We start from the raw sequence: 21693 nt of genomic DNA, 5'->3' as shown, positions 1-21693 counted from the left end.
CTTGGAATTTAAAAGGAGTGATGTTGATGATTTGCCACATGTTTAAGCAGACAACATGCCACCTTTTATGTAACTCTATTTTAGAGTAACACATGTCCAAAAGACAAGCTTATCAAGAAAGCCTAATGGGGTAAAAAAATGAGTAAAATCATAGAAACCACAACAAGTATGTTTGCAAACCAGCATTTCCTTCAGCCATGTTGTGACATTTTTCTCAAAATGCTGCCCCTGTGAAAATGGCTGACACAAGATAAAGCCTAAACAAGCCAATTCACCCTTTCTGTGCCCAAACACCTTGGCTTTAAGCCAAACTCCCAAGAGCAGGTAGAAGTTACCATTCCACACAGATAAATACGGTGAAAGAAATGGAACAGCCATTTTTTTCCCAAGTCAAGCAGGACCTAATAAGAAGCAAAACAAGAATTTGGGTTTGCTGGGTAATTTAGAGAGCTGTAAGGATGACTCCTAACATAATTAGTTCACAGGGACTAATGGCCAGTGGAAGGAAATATACAACCCTCTGAATTACTTGTTGTAATAGACGAGTCCAAACAGCCCATAAAGAACCAGTGTCACATAATTGAAAAATAAACATCTAAACAAGTTGGCAGCTTCTGCGAGCCTGACTTCTTGCCCACGCTCTTCACAGTAGAGTGAGAAAAATTCAGGATTTCAAGTCAGAGAGCCGGTTTAACACCCATCTCATTTTACCTCTCTCAGCCTTTCTCAGTATCATTATCTGTAAAATGAAAATGATAATTATATTTACAAGTAATCACAAGATTACTGTGAGGATTAAATAATAATAATAAATATTTATACTACATAAACATTTGCTGGCATTAGGAAAACTTGCAGCACAGCCCTCTTCTAGTGTATCTTCTTTTCAGTCTCTCTCAGGATGAAGGAGATATGGCAGTGATAGAATGAGGTGTCTCTTGGACCAGAAAAAAAAGTCACTCTGTTATACAAGATCTGCAGGCCTCTGTGCACTATATATTTTTTTAACTTCATCAGTCTCCTAGTGAGTATAACCAAGGTCCCTCAACTGACTCCTTAGTTATATATGTGAATTAAACCATTTCTAATGTCCCCCCTCTGATACAAATGGGAACTCATTGGGCATAAAGGGTGGATCAATGTGACTAAATTATTAGTCAGAGAACAAACATTCCAGGTAAGTAATGTTGTTTTCTCCCGTAGATTAAATACATTCTCACCTGCAGAGATTAATGGGCTCCAGGGATCTCTCTCTATATTTAACCATGAGATAACTAAGTGGCAAAGTCAACAATAATCAGAAGGCAGGTGCAAGGAACCAAGAACCTTTTTACAAAGATTATTATTCCTTAAGGGAAATGAGACACGTCTTTAATACAACAGTTCTGTAACCTGAAACAAGAAGAAAAGAGATGTGGGGAGAGAAAGATTGGCCAACAGGAATAAGTTCTATTAGAGCAATCAGCTCAAACTCTAGTCTTGGCAGGAAAAGAATTTCAGGGACACAGACAAACTTTTCTGAGCTTGGTGACGCAGGTTAAAACCCTTGGATACAACTTTGAACAATTTCTTCTCTTGACCTACCAAATCTAACCAGTTACCCCAGTAATTATTCCTTTGAAAGTCTACATATTTTCTTCTTCTTTTTCATCTCCACTTGCCTCTGACATCTTTACCATCTTCTGCCTGTATACTCAAGTGCCTGGTAACTAGCCATTCAGAGTCTCCAAACCACACTGCCCAAGTGACCATCTCAAACAGGTCTCTATAGTCACACTTTAGCACAAAATTCAAGGTGAGCTTCCTGAGGTCTACAAGTCTGACCTCTCCTGACTTTCAGTCCTTTTTAATCGGATTCCACCCTACCAACCTGTCCTTATTTTCCAGTCAGACAGGCTTCCCCACAAATCTCCCATGAACGCTCAAGACTCACACCCACACTGCTTCCTAGTGCCTTCCACTACTACACATATGCTGCTCGCTCTTGTATAAAATGCCCTGCTTCTCCAACTGCATATCCTAACCCTTCTCATTCTTCAGGGCCTGGATTTAGTTTCACATCGTCCATGAAGCCTTCTCTCACTCCTGCACTACTCAATAAACATTTTCTCTGTACCATATAATCTGTCACTTCACAAAACATCTGTATATTGTTCACCACTCATTTCATGTGCACTAGACTCATCTCCATAACTAGGTAATAAATTAGGTCACGAAATGCTGGTCTTCCTATCAAATACGATCCCAAACACATTTTGTTTGATCCCTCATTTTTGCTTTCTCTCATTTTAATAATTTGGCACTCCCTCATCACTGCCTGTGGAATTTCCTCAATGAAATCAATCTTCTGCCGTCAATCCTCAAATTATTTAACTTAAGAATAACAATATCAGAATGTGAATCACTAAAGCCTCTAAATCCTGAGTGTAGGAGAAAAGGCATTGCATGAATTAGAAAAATCACTGAACAATGATTTAAGAGATCCAGCTTCTAGGCACCACCCAGCCACTAGCTCTGTGATCCTGGTTAAGCCACACAGTGTCTCTGTAAAATGAAGGGGTTGGACTGGGTGACCTCTATGTTCTCTGCCAGCTCTTTCCTTCTATGATTATAAAGCTGCCCACAGGGTATCAAAACCCAGTTTGGCCATGTCTGAAAGGCAGAAGTAAAGAGGTTTCTCTCCAGGAAATAGAAAAACTCCAGTGCCTTCTCCTTATAATCGCAATATTTGAGGGGGAAGGTCATATCAAATTATTCCCATTTATAGGTAGTGTGTCATAAAAAATTTTTTAGGTCAAATAGAAAACAGTTAACTGGTCAGTTTTCACTTTTTGAAAGTCAAAATGCATAGTTTGAACCAACTCAGTAATGGCGATCTTGAATTTGGGTATCAGGAAGCTACATCAGGAAGCTACGTGAAAACTTAAAAGATGCCCAACCCAAGTTTGGAGAGGAAAGAGTCTAAGGATACATATTGAATGCCACAGAGTAGACCTAAGGGAATTTTATACAAATCCTGAAAAGCAAATATTTCTCCTATTTTCTAGTCAAATGTATATTTTAAGGAAAAAGAAATACTAACAAAATCTGCTATAAATCTGATATCTTTTTTTCTTCCCTTTTCTTTTCTTTTGGTCTTGAGAATGAGAGGGTTTCTTTAAGACTAAAAAAAACAAACCAAACTATAATAAGGCACCTGTGGAAAATAATTTATAGAACAATACATAGAAGCAGGAGAGTTTTCCAAGGAGAGGGGAGTAGTCAAGAAGGAAATGAAGTTAAAAGGAGTTCTTCCCAGGAGACCAGTTAAGTAAGAATGGTAAGTGTGTCACAAAATCAGTCATATTGTGATTCTGCTTTGGGGATCTCATCCATTCATTCATTTTTCCTTTATTTATTCATCAAGTGCTTAGGTAATGTGCTGGGCACTTGGAATGTAATAAAGGGAAAGACACAGTGTCTGCCCTGCAAGAACTCATCATCGAGTGGAAAGACAGCCAGGGTCTGAGCTAGCGCTGTACCTGACTGAGGGCTCGCTGTGTGCCAGGCACTGTGCTGAGCACACCAGCCCCATGAGACAGGTACCATTATTATCCCTGTATCACAGATGAAGAAACTAAGACTTTGGGAGAGTCCATAACTTACCCAAGTGCTATGATCTGAATGTTTCTGTCCCCCCCCACAAATTGATATGTTGAAAATCTAACCCTCATTATGACGGTATTAGGAGGCAGGGCCTGTGGTTAGAATCAGATTAATGTCCTTATACAAAGATCACAGAGAAATCCCTCGCTTCTTCCTCTGCCATATGAGGTTATAGGCAAGAAGAAACAATCTGTGAGGAAGTAGATCCTCACCGGACAGTGAATCTGCCGACGCCTTGATCTTGGACTTCTCAGCCTTCAGAATTGTAAGAAATAAATTTCTGCTGTTTATAAGCTCCCCAGTTTATGGTATTCTGTTAGAACAGCCAAAACAAACTAAGGCGCCAAGGCTACCCAGCTAGAAAGTAGCAAGTCTGGCTTTCAAACCCAGGTCAGTCTTCCTCCAGAGCCAGCATCCTCCAGCCCAGTCCTACACTACACCCTGATGCAATGTGCGGAGTGGGAATGGAGACAGGTGCAAAGTACTGTGGTCTCTGCTACTCACGGACATATCCATACTCATGAAGATGCACCTGTGAAACTGCAACCAGAGTACATTCCAAAAGCTGGAAATAAATGGATGGGTATCGGGCATCTCACCGGAGCTCAAAAGAACTAGGTCCTCTTCTGTGGATTCAAGGCCATGGCCTCTGGCTTCAGCAGAATCTGAAGTTGGTGTGTGTAAAACTACCCAGGATGTGGTATACTGCAACTAGACTATGGCCACAGTGGGACCAACATAAAACACTTCAGCTGCTTCAGATTCTCTGCTGAGCTCCGAAAAGAAACACACACACACAGACACACACACACACACACACACACACACACACACACACACACACCCTCCATTGCCACAGCAATTCCCCCAGAGAGGAGTTTATTCAAAAAGTACCCTCTTCTTCCCACCAAAACAGAAACAATATTTTAAACATGTTTGAAAACTAAAAATAAATAGAATGAGGGGGAAAAAAACCCTCTTCCTGAAAGTTAAGACCCCAGGAGACTGGGGGAAGAAGACTCTGAATAGTTCGGTGGCTGTTTGGTCCTCCTGGGCTGACTGAGCAGCTGCCAAACTCAGAGCACCCAAGAGGAGCCTAAGGGCCACAGCCACAAAGAACTGTAAAGCTTCGGGGGCCCTGGGAGGATGCTTCAAGCTCGGTGGGACCACAGCCCCGCCTGCTCTAATGCCAGCCTGAGGCCCTCATGGGAGACCTGTTTTGAATCATAACACCAGTGTAGAAGAGGTTTTGCTTCTTTACTTTATGGCATCTTCTCATCTTTTTCTGTTAGTTTTAACCTAGTAAGACATAAAACCTTCAGTGTCCTATGAGGAGAAGACTTGCCTTCGAACAAGGGCAAAGGAAAGATTTTTGGCTGCAGTAAGGTGCTAGAAATACCTATCCCACCAGCATTACCTCCTTTTCTCAAGGCCACATTAAGGATTGCCTCCTAGGCATTATGCGAGGAAACTTGTCTTATTTAAGCCTCACAGGTCTTGAGATATTTTTAATCATTTTTAGAGGAGAAAAACAGTGGTGAGGCTCTGGACAACACTAAATCATTTGCTGAGTATCACACAACTAGTCACTGGGGCCAGACCTAAAGGTCTAACTGACACCAATGACCAGGAAGAGGATCCTTTCTGTGGAAAGCGAGCAGTGAGAAGAAATCCTAAAGAAAAGATGAAAAATTAACATCTTTATTGTTGGTTTGTTTAATTACCTATTTATTTGAATAGGAATTACATGCACAAGGAAAACCTTTTAAGCTTTATAAAAAGGCATACAACTGAGTGAACTGATGAGGATGATTATAATTTTTATGACTTTCTGTTTGAATAAAAAAAATAAAATCCCACAAGGACTCAGAGGCAAAAATTATACAAATCAATTTTCACTGCAAAGTAAAGGAGCTGTTACAGTGGAGGATTCCTGGACTGAATGTCAATATTATGACATAGTATGAGTGTGTTTCGTGTTTGGTAATTGCAATCATTGTTGCTTTTGTTGTGGTCATCCATTTACAATGCTTGGTGTCAGTTTATTTATCTCTTGTGAAAATAAAATACAGTGTGTGTGTGTGAAAAAAAATAACAGGGAAGAGTGTCAGAGCAGCAAAAAAAAAAGATTGCATTTCCCTTTTTATATTTTCTTTTTGAGATTTTTTTCAGGTTATATGATATATTCGTCTTTTATTCTTCCCTTGCTTCACAGTTGGAGTATAAGACTTAATCATCCACAAAGGAATTTGTGATCTTTTGATTAAAAACCTTATGAAAACAAAACAAAACAAAAGGCATAGAGTGAAAAGTAATACTCTTTCCCTCTCAGTTCTCTCTCAGCTCCCCGCTTCCTTCATCAGAGTCAACTGCTGATAATAAATCAAGATAGGTTACACATACACAAACATACACACGTGTACATACACCCCCCCTTTCTTTTTTACATTAATGGCAGCATTGTCCAACCCTTCTTAGATACCTAGTATATCTTGGAAATTTTCCATATTAGTACATATAGACCTGCCTCATTCTTTTAACAATTGTTAAAAGAATCTATTGTATGTATGTGCGATAATTTAACTAGCTCCCTATTAAATGGACATTTAGATTGCTTCGAATCTCTTGCTATTGTAAACAATGCTGTATAAATATATATTCGCCCTTGAACACATATGCTGCTATACTTTGGGGATACATGGTAAGAGGCAAAATTCCTCAGTCAAGAGTATCTGCATTTTAAATCTTGGTAGATAGAATCAAATCGCCTCCAAAACAGTGTGCACCAATTTACAGTCTTTAAAATACATACTCATGTCTGCTCCCCCACTGTCTCCAAAACAGTGTTCCATTCTGTGCTGAAAAGAAAAGCACCCATATGTTCACTTGCTCCTTTGAAAATCACATACTGCCTTCCAAGTGAATAGGGGAAACCTATTTGTTCAGGCCTGGGCATTAGATTCCCGGAATAAAAGAAGATTTTTCGAGCCCCTTAAACTGCAAAAGATGTTAACTAAAAGCATCTGGTCCTTACCTAGATGATGCTGGCAAAGTAGGAAAATCCCTGAAAATAAGCAATTGGCTGTGACAAATCGGCTCAATCCACCAGGGTACTGTCAGAGCCACACACATCACCTCTGGGTATCCCAGTAACCCCACCAGCCTGCTGCCTAAAAAGGCCAGGGTGAGCTGTGAGCCAGGAAGAGGATGCCTGCCACAAGCAGGAGCATTCAAAATCTACTCTTTGCCCCTGTTTCTTGGGGGAAAAGAGCACGAGGGAGGGACAATACACCAGAAACATAAGACTAAAGAGAGGCTGGCGAGTATTAAACAGCTTCCTAACTACTGAAATGTGGGGGAAATGGATAAATATAGTAAAAACCCTATAGTTTATTTTCCAATATAAAAATTTTCTAGAGTGAATAAACCCCTAATGGATTTGCAACACTAATATCTCCATCCAATGGTGCAATCCAATCAAAACTATAGGATCCGGGCAGGAATCCTGGGCTTCAAAGGCTGAGAGAATGAGCCACACACTTTCCCTTTGTCTTAATTTTACTTATTTGAATCTGCTAAAAGTCTGGGTTCGATGTCCTTTCAGGATGCATTACAAAATGTTTCTCTGCTACTTGGCAATCACCTTGCTGAAGTGTTGATTGTCAACACCTGGGGAACAGATCCTGCTGGCACCATGGCCTGGAGAGGACAGAGAGGAAGGGCAGCGGCTTAGATGAGTATTGAGGGTAAACTGACATGGGAGGAACTTTATCTCTAGAGGAGGTGATGAGGTCTCAAGAGTGGTCATATAAACGACCATTTGTAGCTTGTCTTGATTTGAGCTTTTGCACAGATATTACACGAACAAGTAAATATGTACTGCTAACACCACCTGCCAAAGATTTTTAAACCAGGTGGTTGTCCAATAGAGCTGAATATTTTAACCATCTAGGGAAGGAGCCCCCCAGCAAGCAACAGAATGCCTTCTAACTATTACTTGTGCTTTTTCCCAATTAGCAACTAACAGCATACTGTCATGGAGGCATTGTTGGGAGTTGTTTGCCCAGTGCAGATGTATGCAGATACTTAAATGTAGGTTTCTAGGCTTGATACATATTATTATAGAAATTTCAAGGCTGAAGAAAACTATTTCAGATGGACCTGTTTCAGTCCATCGGATATGAAGTAATCTCTAGGTCAGCTTCACAGGCAGTTGGAGGCTGCTGGATAGAATTTGCTGTTGCCCAGCCCGCATCCTGTCAGCAATACATACAAGTTAACCTGATTTGCCATTGTTGGCTCTACTCCTCTGAAATCTCTCCAAATCAGTCACTAATTCACTTTCAAGTATCATCCATCACCACTCAGATGAGCTTCACTCCGTCCTCATTGATTGAGTTTGATTGATTGATTCCCTTATTATTCTGTCAACTAGACAGAAAAAAAATAATTTGGAACATCCATCTTCAAATTGCATTCCAGGTATCATTTAGCTCAACATGGGTTTCTATGATTATCTCTCGTCCTCCATTCTGCTGAGCCTTTTCTCTATTATGTACCTCTGGTATAGAGAAAGTTTCCATGAGCAAGAATGAACAAGCATCTAAGAAAAACAGAAAGATGAAGAAAATGTAGAATCCTGAAAAAAAGAAATAATTAAGTTGAAGTTCAAATTTTACCTAAGAAGACTGGTCTTCCAAGTTTTAGGTGGAATATGTTTTGTTTTGTTTTTTTAAATGCACATACACTCTTAGCTCTCCTATGTTATATACCTTGAGATGACTCTGGGAAAATGTAAGTGAACCTCTGATAATAAAGCAATTCAATACCTAAATTGAATCTATCAAAATGTTATGCTTAAGGATTTCTGCCCACCAACACTTAGCGAAAACTATCGATTATAGTAGTCATATGAAAGCTAAGCATGTAACTACTTAGCAAGTCGTTCTACGTTCCTACAAACAGGAAATCCACAGGTCACCTAGAATCTATCCCTGCCCACCAACAAACAGCCTTTAGAGGTGCTATTTTTGCCTGCATGTCCTTTAAATTAAATTCTGTTTCAGAGAGGTTTTAATCAAAACAGATAGTAGGAATGTTTACTAAAATGAAAAGTAGACCTCAATCAAATATGTCTGCACTAAACCTCACAAATTATACGAATTTGGTTGATTTAAGTAGTGATAACTCTTGGGGTAAATTGATGAGTGACTTGAAGAGATTGCAAAAGGGTAGGGCTAACCATCTCTTGTAGAAATTTCCTCAGAGGTCAATTCATCCATCAGGGTCCTCCTACTGTTTTACCTAGACTCATACAGGTAGGTAGGTGCAGAGCCAAGACAAAAACTCAGGCCTTCTAACTCCCAGTTTATCTGTGGCAAACTAATGGGGCTAAAGGAACCATTTTATAGGACTCTGGACAGTTTTCATTAATTCAAATTAGATAATTAATGCAATTTTTAATAGACTCTATTTTTTGGAACTTATTTATTCCTTCCTTCATTCATTTCCTCTGTTTTCCCACCTTGGTCTAAAAAGTGATCTGAGGTTGTTTACAGAGGCACATGCCATGCAACAGGGTAAAGCATGCATGTCAATCTAAGAGAAAACACATTTTCTAACACTTTGGGAATATTCACTTGGCACAGGAAAACACACTCCCATTATAAGACATTCTGACAATAGTTTTACTAAGTAAGAATAATCTGCTGGCACTATTCACAATAGCTAAGACATGGAAACAACCTAAATGTCCATCCACAGATGAATGGATAAAGAAGATGTGGTACATAGGTACAGTGTAATACTCCTCAGCCACAAAAAAGGAATGAAATAATGTCATTTGCAGCAACATGGATGGAACTAGAAATTACCATACTAAGCGAGGTCAGAAAGAGAAAGACAAACACCATATGATATCACTTACATGTGGAATCTAATACAAATGAAACAGAAACAGACTCACGGACATAGAGAACAGGCTTGTGGTTGCCAAGGGGGAGGGGGTTGGGGGAGGGAGGGAGAGGTTGGGGTCAGCAGATGTGACCTATAGTATAGAGAATGGATAAACAACAAGGTGCTACTGTATAGCAAAGAGAACTGTACTCGATGTCCTGCAATAAACCGTAATGGAAAAGAATATAAAAGAAAAAAAGAATAATCTGCTAGTTCGTGAGGCTTTATCATCCTATTTTGTGATGAGATTTTTGAGTTCTTTTTTATTACTATATTCCTGACTCTCATTTCAGTTTCTACATAAGGTTGAAATCCAGACACATTACTAACACAAAAGCATACTATAGATGAGTTCTAGCCAAGATATGAATGTTAAATGCATAAGTAGCTTCTGCAATAAAAAGTCAGTAGCTGACCCAAGACCCCTGCCTGATCCAGGACAGGCTCTGACCTTCAAGCTGCCCAGTCAATAAGTGACTGCTCTGAAGGGTTCCAGAAGCCCTGGAGGGGTCTGGCACATCTTACATCTAGTTAAGTTCATGAAACTACACTTATTAGGAATGTGGCTTTGTTTAAAACTTGTTATAATTTAGGAATGCAACAGCATATTTGTTCCTCAGTCTTTGACTTTCTTCTGATGAGCTCACTTCTTAACCTTAGAAGACCAAAAGAACAGTATTTATCCTTAGAAGACCAAAAGAACAGTATTTATCCTGCCAGTAGATGAAATTGGTGCCACTGACAGCCATGTGAATAATGTTTATAATTTGGGATCACAATTTTGTTTTCATATTAAATGCCTCAATTTAAAATTATAAATGCTCATTCCGTGTTCAAGACTTAGTTCATATACCACCTCCACTGAAGCCCCTAGGCAGATTTAGCTGCATGTTTTTTGTTTCTCTATTATTCTATTCTCCACACTACATTGTAATCACGTAATTTATTTGTCTGCCTTGCTTCCCTGACTATAAATTTCTGAAAGGCAGGAGACAGGGCTATTTGCCTTTTTTTTTGATAGACAGTAGACACCCAGTAAGTATCTAATGGAAAAACAACTATCACCATTTTGATAAAAATCTATACAGTGCTTTAAGCTGTTTTCTTTAAATTGGACTATGGTAGGATCAGGAGATAATTCCATCAGAATCTGAGGATTTCTTCTGGTGTAAGTCCAGGCTTTGGAATCTAGCTTCAAGGTCAGAGAAGAAGGCAGCTGGAATAGGGGAGAAAGATTAAAAATCAAAGTGTTCAGTGTCTCCTCATTTCCTTATGCCTTTTGTCTTCCTCATCGGTTTCTTGAAGCAATACAGAGTAGTGTGGTAGACATCTGCTGTTTTTGTCCACTCTGCTTCCTTTCTTCCTTCTTCCGGTAATAGCATCCTGATTTTGCTTTGGAGGAACTGCTCCATCAAATACAGGCAAGTATGATTGCAAATTTACATGCCCTGCCCTCTAGCTAAGGGTTGGGTACCTGGCACAAGCAAAGCTTATCAGATTCCCCTCTCTGGAATATGAACAGGGACGAGAGCAGCAGTCCCTGCTTTCCAGACTCCCAGGGGCCATAATTCCTGGCCCTTCTAAGCCTCTTGCCCTGACTTTCCTTTTGCTTGTTTGAGCGTCCCTGCTTCCAATAAATTACTTCTCTGATTCAAGCGGCCAGCAGTGACTTCTGTGATACCAGCCAACAATGGTAACTGACAGAAACAGTGAATTGAAGATTAAAATTCTATCTGATTTATCCAAAAATCTAGCAAGAAGGAATAACCCTGGATCTCTCCAATCTATCCCCAGATTCAGTTTACCTCACCCACAGTCCAGGTAAGTAATCTGAGAAATCCAAATCCTCCTTTCAAATATGCATCCTGTTCCTAAAGTAACCCAGTTTTCCTATCCACTCCCCAGGGAAGCCCCAGTATACCATGTTCAGTGAAGCAACCCAGGGGGCTTGAAGACCCCTGAAGTCCTCAGCCCTAACCTGCCAGTGTCCTGCTTAACCACCCACCCACTTTGCCACAAAAACATAGGCACTGTTTCATTATTATGAGATTTCCAAGTCAGCCATATGTCATTAGCACACTCCCAGTTAGTTGTTTCACGGCTGGTTCACCAGCAATCACAAATGGGGAGCCTAATTATATGACTTCTTATTTAACACATTTATAGTTCTGACTCTGTACCAGGCATTATTCAAAGTGCTTCACACGTTTTAGCTCATTTAATCCTTACCAACAACCCTCATGAGATAAGAACAAATAGGAAAATGAGGCATAAAGATCTTTAGTAGATTGCCCCAAGTCTCAAAGCCCATAAAGATCAAAATTAGGATTTGAATGCAGGCAGTCTGGCTCTGAGTCTGTGCTCTGAACCACCGAGCCATGGTTTGGGGATGATGAGTTTATTACACGGCCAATTAAAGGGAAAGGCTAATCATATTTTAATCTGCAGCAGCTGACAGGGTACATTGACATGGAAATAAGATTAGTCTCCACATGTCAAAAACCTAAAAATATCAAGTCAATTTAGCCTGCCCTCCAGGCCTCCTTCTTTCTTAAACTCCATGGAAACAAGCCAAAACAATTCTACAGCAGTTTCCATTCACATTGAGAAAATTCTAATACCTTGGGTGGAAGGTACCTTTCTTCTTTAATTGGCCTGAAACAGACATGTTAATTTTCTAGAAAGTTTGGAATGTAAATCTAGTACTAAACTTTCCTCCTTGTTGTAGCCGCCCGTTTCACCACCTCTGGGGTGGTAGGGAGTTGCTACACAATCACTCTTGTGCCCCATGACTGACTTTCTAACCTCTCTCTTTGGTTCAGGAAAACAGAGGAAGTGACAGATCTGCCCACGGGCATGGATGGTACACTGAGGTCTAGTGGTCAAATCCCTCCCGGACATGAGGCCCCTCCTCTCTCCAGCAGATTGTTAAACCATTTATAAACCATGCTGTAGGTGATTTTTACCATCTTCTTGGTATTTCAAATTGCAATTAAACCTTATTGTAGTCATGATAGTCTTATTGGATTATATATATAGTCACTTTTCGTGAAATTTTAAAAGCTTTCTAGAAGAGTATCTAAGACAAGAATTTGCATATTGAGTATCTCAATTTACCCGTGAAGCCCTAACTCCAATAACTTGTCCCACTGATTACTGCAGTCTAAATAGAGTAGGTTCCACGAACATTAAACACCCTGTGCTATGCAGAACACTCTTGACATAATGACATATAAACAAAGTGTCAGTATAAATTTTCTAATTTTCTTAAATCAGGGTGAAATATAACTGAAGGTTAATAGTGGGTATCTGTAGGAAGTGAAATTATAAGTGAATTCTTACTTCTTATACTTTTTTGATTTTACATATCATCTACAAAAAAACATATATTTCTTTTATAAATAAAGCAGTGTTAGCAAGAATATTAAGCTTTATCTATACATTTATTATGCTTGTAGTATCACGGTCATACTGTGATAGTTACTTTTTTCTAATTTGTCATCAATAAGAAAGTCAAATGTCAAAGACAAAAATCTTTGTCTTATTGTAATCAATAAGAAAGTCAAACACTCTGCTCTTTATTTTAAAAGTAATCAAGAAATATGTAAAATTTTACTACAATAAGTAAAAAACTAATTTTCATCCTAATTCCATAGTTATATTCAGACAATAAGAGAAAAGAATCATTTTTACCTAGGAAGGCAGTCTGGTGTCAGAGGGCCTAGAGTGTGAATGATAGATCTGCCTCTGACTGCCCAGGGATGGTTACATCACTTCCTGTGTCTCAGTGTTCTCAACTGCAACACGGAGATAATAATGTCTAGGTCACAGGGCTCTGAAGGCACCCAGGATAGGTTGTGGCACAGAACAGCCATCCAATAAATGTCCATTTACTCATTCAAAAAGCTTACTACAGGCCTTCTCTGTGTTAGCACTTGAAAAGAAGAGGAAAAAATAAAATAGAAAATAAAGACTTAGTGTCTTCCCTCAAAGGGCTTCTGATCCAGAGAAGCAGATAAGGAATCGAACATTTATGATGCAATAGGGAAGAATTTGAAGTCCTAGGAATATTTATTAAATATTTTAAAATTCTAACAAAAAATTTCTACCATGGAGTTCCTGTTTCTCCAGGTTACAGAAACTGAATCTCAGTCAAATTGGGATTCTGCCATTTCTCAGGGACGGGTTGGGAGGGTGTGAACATCAGGTCCAGGTATTTACTGAGCTGTCCTCCAACTGGTCTTCAGGAGTTGGTCCATGTAGGACACTGCTGATTCTGTCCATGTTCTCTATCTAAAGTACCTTGGGGCCCAAACCTCTTTAACTCCCTTGCCCCTTTACAGTACATGGGACAATTTGGTGTTTCCCATACCACACTGGGTCCCAGGAAATGTAGCAGGGCCATCCTCAGTCCTTCACCACCTGCATGCTCCTCTCAGAGCACAGGATGTCAGCCTCTGCTCCCACGCCACGCCACACTCTACGGAACCTCTGCGAGCTCCCTCAGTCCTGTGTACCTGGGTACTCTGTGCCGCCATGTCCACTCTGGGTTCTTCCCACCTTGCTGAGCTCTATCCAGGAAAGGAAACATGGGTTCCCTCTGGGCTCAGATTCTGCACATCTCTGGGGGATCTCTGCCACTCTCCTTACTCCTGTGCTGAGCTCAGGTAAAGGACCAAGAGGACCAGGCAAAGAGCCTTGCACCTTTGTCAGAGGCCCACAGTGTCTATAAACCCCTTGCTTCCTCCAGTCCAGAGAGCTTTCTCTCTTATTCTGGAGCATGGGAGCTTTACTTGCTCAGCATGTCTTCTTGTGGTGATTGGTTTATCTATGTACATGTACCTTCTCACTCCCTGAAGGGGCCAGACTTTTGAATGTTAAAATCCAAGAAAAGACTGTGTCATTTCATCCTCCTTCATGCATCAAAGATGAAATATCAAAGCTGAGTCTGGGGTGACAAATAAAAGTTATCGGGTAATAGTTTAAAACTCTTATCCCACCACATAACACAGGGGCCAAAATAGTTCAAAGGGAGAGAGATCCTAACTGAGCTGGGGTAACCAGGAAAGGCTTCACCTTGAAAGCGCAGCCAGAGCTAAGTCTATGTGGATGAGTCAGGGCTCAGCTACACAGTCAGACGAGGGGGGAAGGTCATTCCGCATAGAGGGAACAACATGTGCAAAGTGACACTGTTACATGAGTCAGGATTTAATTTTATCTCTCACAATTGCCTTTGTCATATAAATCATATCTCATTTTGAGAATGGAATAAGCACAGACAAAATTGTTTGAGCTGGAAGTTACTTTAGGAATCATCTAATCTAATCCTTGCATACAACTGACAAGAACATTGAGGCCCAAAATGATGACTTTTAATCCAATGTTCAAAAACAAATGAGACTAAGGGATGAGGGGAAGATGGCGGAAGAGTAAGATGCGGAGATCACCTTCCTCCCCACAGATACACCAGAAATACATCTACACGTGGAACAACTCCTACAGAACACCCACTGAACGCTGGCAGAAGACCTCAGACCTCCCAAAAGGCAAGAAACTCCCCCACGTACTTGGGTAGGGCAAAGAAAACAGAATAAACAGAGACAAAGAATAGGGACAGGACCTGCACCAGTGGGAGGGAGCTGTGAAGGAGGAAAGGTTTCCACACACTAGAAGCCCCTTTGCGGGCGCAGACTGCAGGTGGCGGAGGGGGTAAGCTTCGGAGCCGCAGAGGAGAGCACAGCAACAGGGGTGCGGAGGGCAAAGAGGGGAGGTTCCCGCACAGAGGATCGGTGCCGACCGGCACTCACCAGGCCGAGAGGCTTGTCTGCCCACCCGCCGGGACGGGCGGGGGCTGGGAGCTGAGGCTCGGGCTTCTGAGGTCAAATCCCAGGGACAGGATGGGGTTGGCGGCGTGAACACAGTCTGCCGGGGGTTAGTGCACCACGGCTAGCCGGGAGGGAGTCCGTTGAAAAGTCTGGACCTGCCGAAGAGGCAGGAGACTTTTTATTCCCTCTTTGTTTCCTGGTGCTCGAGGAGAGGGGATTAAGAGCGCTGCTTAAAGGAGCTCCAGAGACGGGCGCGAGCCACGGCTAAAAGCGCGGACCCCAGAGATGGGCATAAAACGCTAAGGCTGCTGCTGCCGCCACCAAGAAGCCTCTGTGCGAGCACAGGTCACTATCCACACCCCACTACCGCGGAGCCTGTGCAGCCCGCCACTGCCAGGGTCCCGGGATACAGGGACAACTTCCCCGGGAGAACGCACAGCGCGCCTCAGGCTGCTGCAACGTCCCGCCAGCCTCTACCGCCGCAGGCCCGCCCCACACTCCGTGCCCCTCCCTCTGCCCCGGCCTGAGTGACACAGAGTCCCCGAAGCAGCTGCTCCTTTAACCTCGTCCTGTCTGAGGGAAGAACAGACGCCCTCCAGCGACCTACACGCAGAGGCGGGGCCAAATCCAAAGCTGAGCCCCGGGAGCTGTGAGAACAAAGAAGAGAAAGGGAAATCTCTCCAGGCAGCCTCAGAAGCAGCGGATTAAAGCTCCACAGTCAACTTGATGTACCCTGCATCTGTGGAATACCTGAATAGACAACGAATCATCCCAAATTGAGGAGGTGGACTTTGAGAGCAAAATTTATGATTTTTTCCCCTTTTTCTCTTTTTATGAGTCTGTATGTGTATGCTTCTGTGTGAGATTTTGTCTGCATAGCTTTGCTTCCACCATTTGTCCTAGGGTTCTATCGGTCCGATTTTTGTTTGTTTGTCTGTTTTGTTTTTTCTTAATAATTATTTTTTATTTTAATAACTTTACTATATTTTATCTTACTTTATTTTATTTTACTTTAACTTCTTTCTTTCTTTTTTTTACTTCCCTCCTTCCTTGCTTCCTTCCTCCCTCCCTCCCTCATTTCTTTCTTTCTTTCTATTTCTACTAATTCTTTCTTTCTACTTTTTCTGCCTTTTATTCTGAGCCGTGTGGATGAAAGGCTCTTGGTGCTGCAGCCAGGAGTCAGGGCTCTGCCTCGAAGGTAGGAGAGCCAACTTCAGGACACTGGTCAACAAGAGACCTCCCAGCTCCTCATAATATCAAACGGCAAAAATCTCCCAGAGATCTCCATCTCAACACCAGTGCCCAGCTTCACTCAACGACCAGCAAGCTACAGTGCTAGACACCCTATGCCAAACAACTAGCAAGACAGGAACACAAAACCAACCATTAGCAGAGAGGCTGCCTAAAATCATAATAAGGCCACAGACACCCCAAAACACACCACCAGACGTGAACCTGCCCACTAGAGAGACAAAATCCAGCCTCATCCACCACAACACAGGCACTGGTCCCCTCCACCAGAAAGCCTACACAACCCACTAAACCAACCTTAGCCATTGGGGACAGACACCAAAAACAACACGAACTACGAACCTGCGGCCTGCAGAAAGGAGACCCCAAACACAGTAAGATAAGCAAAATGAGAAGACAGAAAAAAACACAGCAGATGAAGGAGCAAGATAAAAACCCACCAGACCTAACAAATGAGAGGAAATAGTCAGTCTACCTGAAAAAGAATTCAGAATAATGATAGTAAAGAAGATACAAAATCTTGGAAAAGGATAGACAAAATGCAAGAAACATTTAACAAGGACCTAGAAGAACTAAAGATGAAACAAACAATGATGAACAACACAATAAATGAAATTAAAAATACTCTAGATGGGATCAATAGCAGAATAACTGAGGCAGAAGAACGGATAAGTGACCTGGAAGATAAAATAGTGGAAATAACTACTGCAGAGCAGAATAAAGAAAAAAGAATGAAAAGAACTGAGGACAGTCTCAGAGACCTCTGGGACAACATTAAATGCACCAACATTCAAATTATAGGGGTTCCAGAAGAAGAAGAGAAAAAGAAAGGGACTGAGAAAATATTTGAAGAGATTAAAGTTGAAAATTTCCCTAATATGGGAAAGGAAATAGTTAATCAAGTCCAGGAAGCACAGAGAGTCCCATACAGGATAAATCCAAGGAGAAACACACCAAGACACGTATTAATCAAACTGTCAAAAATTAAATACAAAGAAAACATATTAAAAGCAGCAAGGGAAAAACAACAAATAACACACAAGGGAATCCCCATAAGGTTAACAGCTGATCTTTCAGCAGAAACTCTGCAAGCCAGAAGGGACTGGCAGGACATATTTAAAGTGATGAAAGAGGAAAAGCTGCAACCAAGATTACTCTACCCAGCAAGGATCTCATTCAGATTTGATGGAGAAATTAAAACCTTTACAGACAAGCAAAAGCTGAGAGAGTTCAGCACCACCAAACCAGCTTTACAACAAATGCTAAAGGAACTTCTCTAGGCAAGAAACACAAGAGAAGGAAAAGACCTACAATAACAAACCCAAAACAAGAAAATGGGAATAGGAACATACATATCGATAATTACCTTAAATGTAAATTGAATAAATGCTCCCACCAAAAGACACAGATTGGCTGAATGGATACAAAAACAACACCCATATATATGCTGTCTACAAGAGACCCACTTCAGATCTAGAGACACATACAGACTGAAAGTAAGGTAATGGAAAAAGATATTCCATGCAAATGGAAACCAAAAGAAAGCTGGAGTAGCAATTCTCATATCAGACAAAATAGACTTTAAAATAAAGACTGTTAGAAGAGACAAAGAAAGACACTACATAATGATCAAGGGATCGATCCAAGAAGAAGATATAACAATTGTAAATATTTATGCACCCAACATAGGAGCACCTCAATACATAAGGCAAATACTAACAGCCATAAAAGGGGAAATCGACAGTAACACATTCATAGTAGGGGACTTAAACACCCCACTTTCATCAATGGACAGATCATGCAAAATGAAAATAAATAAGGAGACACAAGCTTTAAATGATACATTAAACAAGATGGACTTATTTGATATTTATTGGAAATTCCATCCAAAAACAACAGAATACACATTTTTCTCAAGTGCTCATGGAACATTCTCCAGAATAGATCATATCTTGGGTCCCAAATGAAGCCTTGGTAAATTTAAGAAAATTGAAATTGTATCAAGTATCTTTTCCGACCACAACGCTATGAGACTAGATATCAATTACAGGAAAAGATCTGTAAAAAATACAAACACATGGAGGCTAAACAATACACTACTTAATAATGAAGTGATCACTAAAGAAATCAAACAGGCAATAAAAAAATACCGAGAAACAAATGACAATGGAGACACGATGACCCAAAGCCTATGGGCTGCAGCAAAAGCAGTTCTAAGAGGGAAGTTTATAGCAATATAATCCTACCTTAAGAAACAGGAAACATCTCGAATAAACAACCTAACCTTGCACCTAAAGCAATTAGAGAAATAAGAACAAAAAACCCCCAAAGTCAGCAGAAGGAAAGAAATCATAAAGATCAGATCAGAAATAAATGAAAAAGAAATGAAGGAAAGGAAACAAAGACCAATAAAACTAAAAGCTGGTTCTTTGAGAAAATAAACAAAATTGATAAACCATTAGCCAGACTCATCAAGAAAAAAAGGGAGAAGACTCAAATCAATAGAATTGGAAATGAAAAAGGAGAAGTAAAAATTGACACTGCAGAAATAAAAAAGATCATGAGAGATTACTACAAGCAACTCTATGCCAATAAAATGGACAACCTGGAAGAAATGGACAAATTCTTAGAAAGGCACAACCTGCCAAGACTGAATCAGGAAGAAATAGAAAATATGAACAGACCAATCACAAGCACTGAAATTGAAACTGTGATTAAAAATCTTCCAACAAACAAAAGCCCAGGACCAGATGGCTTCACAGGCGAATTCTATCAAACATTTAGAGAAGAGCTAACACCTATCCTTCTCAAACTCTTCCAGACTATAGCAGAGGGAGGAACACTCCCAAACTCATTCTACGAGGTCTACCATCACCTTGATACCAAAACCAGACAAGGATGTCACAAAGAAAGAAAACTATAGGCCAATATCACTGATGAACATAGATGCAAAAATCCTCAACAAAATACTAGCAAACAGAATCCAACAGCACATTAAAAGGATCATACACCATGATCAAGTGGGGTTTATTCCAGGAATGCAAGGATTCTTCAATATACACAAATCAATCAGCATGATAAACCATATTAATAAATTGAAGGAGAAAAACCATATGATTATCTCAATAGATGCAGAGAAAGCTTTCAACAAAATTCAACACCCATTTATGATAAAAACCCTGCAGAAAGTAGGCATAGAGGGAACTTTCCTCAACATAATAAAGGCCATATATGGCAAACCCACAGCCAACGTCATCCTCAATGGTGAAAAACTGAAAGCATTTCCACTAAGATCAGGAACAAGACAAGGTTGCCCACTCTCACCACTCTTATTCAACATAGTTTTGGAAGTTTTAGCCACAGCAATCAGAGAAGAAAAGGAAATAAAAGGAATCGAAATTGGAATAGAAAAAGTAAAGCTGTCACTGTTTGCAGATGACATGATACTATACATAGAGAATACTAAAGATGCTACCAGAAAACTACTAGAGCTAATCAATGAATTTGGTAAAGTAGCAGGATACAAAATTAATGCACAGAAATCTCTGGCATTCCTATACACTAATGATATAAAATCTGAAAGTGAAATCAAGAAAACACTCCCATTTACCACTGCAACAAAAAGAATAAAATATCTAGGAATAAACCTACTGAAGGAGACAAAAGACCTGTATGCAGAAAATTATAAGACACTGATGAAAGACATTAAAGATGATAAAAATAGATGGAGAGATACACCATGTCCTTGGATTGGAAGAATCAACCTTGTGAAAATGACTCTACTACCCAAAGCAATCTACAGATTCAGTGCATCCCTATCAAACTACCACTGGCATGTTTCACAGAACTAGAGCAAAAAATTTCACAATTTGTATGGAAACACAAAAGACCCTGAATAGCCAAAGCAATCTTGAGAACGAAAAAAGGAGCTGGAGGAATCAGGCTCCCTGACTTCAGACTATACTACAAAGCTACAGTAATCAAGACAGTATGGTACTGGCACAAAAACAGAAAGATAGATCAATGGAACAGGATAGAAAGCCCAGAGATAAACCCACGCACATATGGTCACCTTATCTTTGATAAAGGAGGCAGGAATGTACAGTGGAGAAAGGACAGCCTCTTCAATAAGTGGTGCTGGGAAAACTGGACAGGTACATATGAAAGTATGAGATTAGATCACTCTAATCTTTCTTCGGCTTTGTGACCGCCTGGAGGGGTGGGATAGGGAGGGTGGAAGGAGAGACTCAAGAGGGAAGAGATATGGGAACATGTGTATATGTATAACTGATTCACTTTGTTATAAAGCAGAAAGTAACACACCATTGTAAAGCAATTATACTCCAATAAAGATGTAAAAAAAAAAATGAGACTAAATTCAACCTCCCACCTACAGCAGGAACTCTTATTCTCAATTTACCTTCCCAACCATCTCCTTAGAACCAAAATTAAGCAACAGTTATGTCAATACTTATAACAAGCTTGGCAGTGAGTTCTCCTTTATCAGGGTTGGGAAAAAAAGTTATTCTCCAATAATAGTATTGATGCTTCTAAAAGATAACGTCCTGGATTCTAGAAAATTATCACAATAAGATAATTTATGAAGAACATATTATATGCTTATGTCAGAGTGCTATACTTATATTAGCACCCTTCATATTTATATCTCCAAAGCATGTACTATTATTTATACCAATATTTATACTAATGTTACAGATGAGGAAACTGAGGTAAAGAAAGTTAAGGAACTTGTCCCTAGGTTAGTAAGTGGTAGGCAGGTAGTGGATAGCAAAACTCTAATATCCATGCTTTTAACCACTACAATACCACATTTCTCTTCATGCTATTATTCAGCATGCAAATATATTATAAATATACTTGCACAAATGCACAAGTACACATATACAAGCCTTTTCACTGCAGTAGGGTTTGTTTTTTAAAAGACTAGAAATAACCTAAATACCTATTAGTAGGGAGCTAATTTAATAAATTACAGCATGTCTTCATCATATGGCCA

The sequence above is a fragment of the Lagenorhynchus albirostris genome, chromosome 3 (genome assembly GCF_949774975.1).
Source record: "Lagenorhynchus albirostris chromosome 3, mLagAlb1.1, whole genome shotgun sequence".
Classification (NCBI taxonomy): Eukaryota; Metazoa; Chordata; class Mammalia; order Artiodactyla; family Delphinidae; genus Lagenorhynchus; species Lagenorhynchus albirostris.
Note: the sequence above shows the minus strand (reverse complement) of the source record.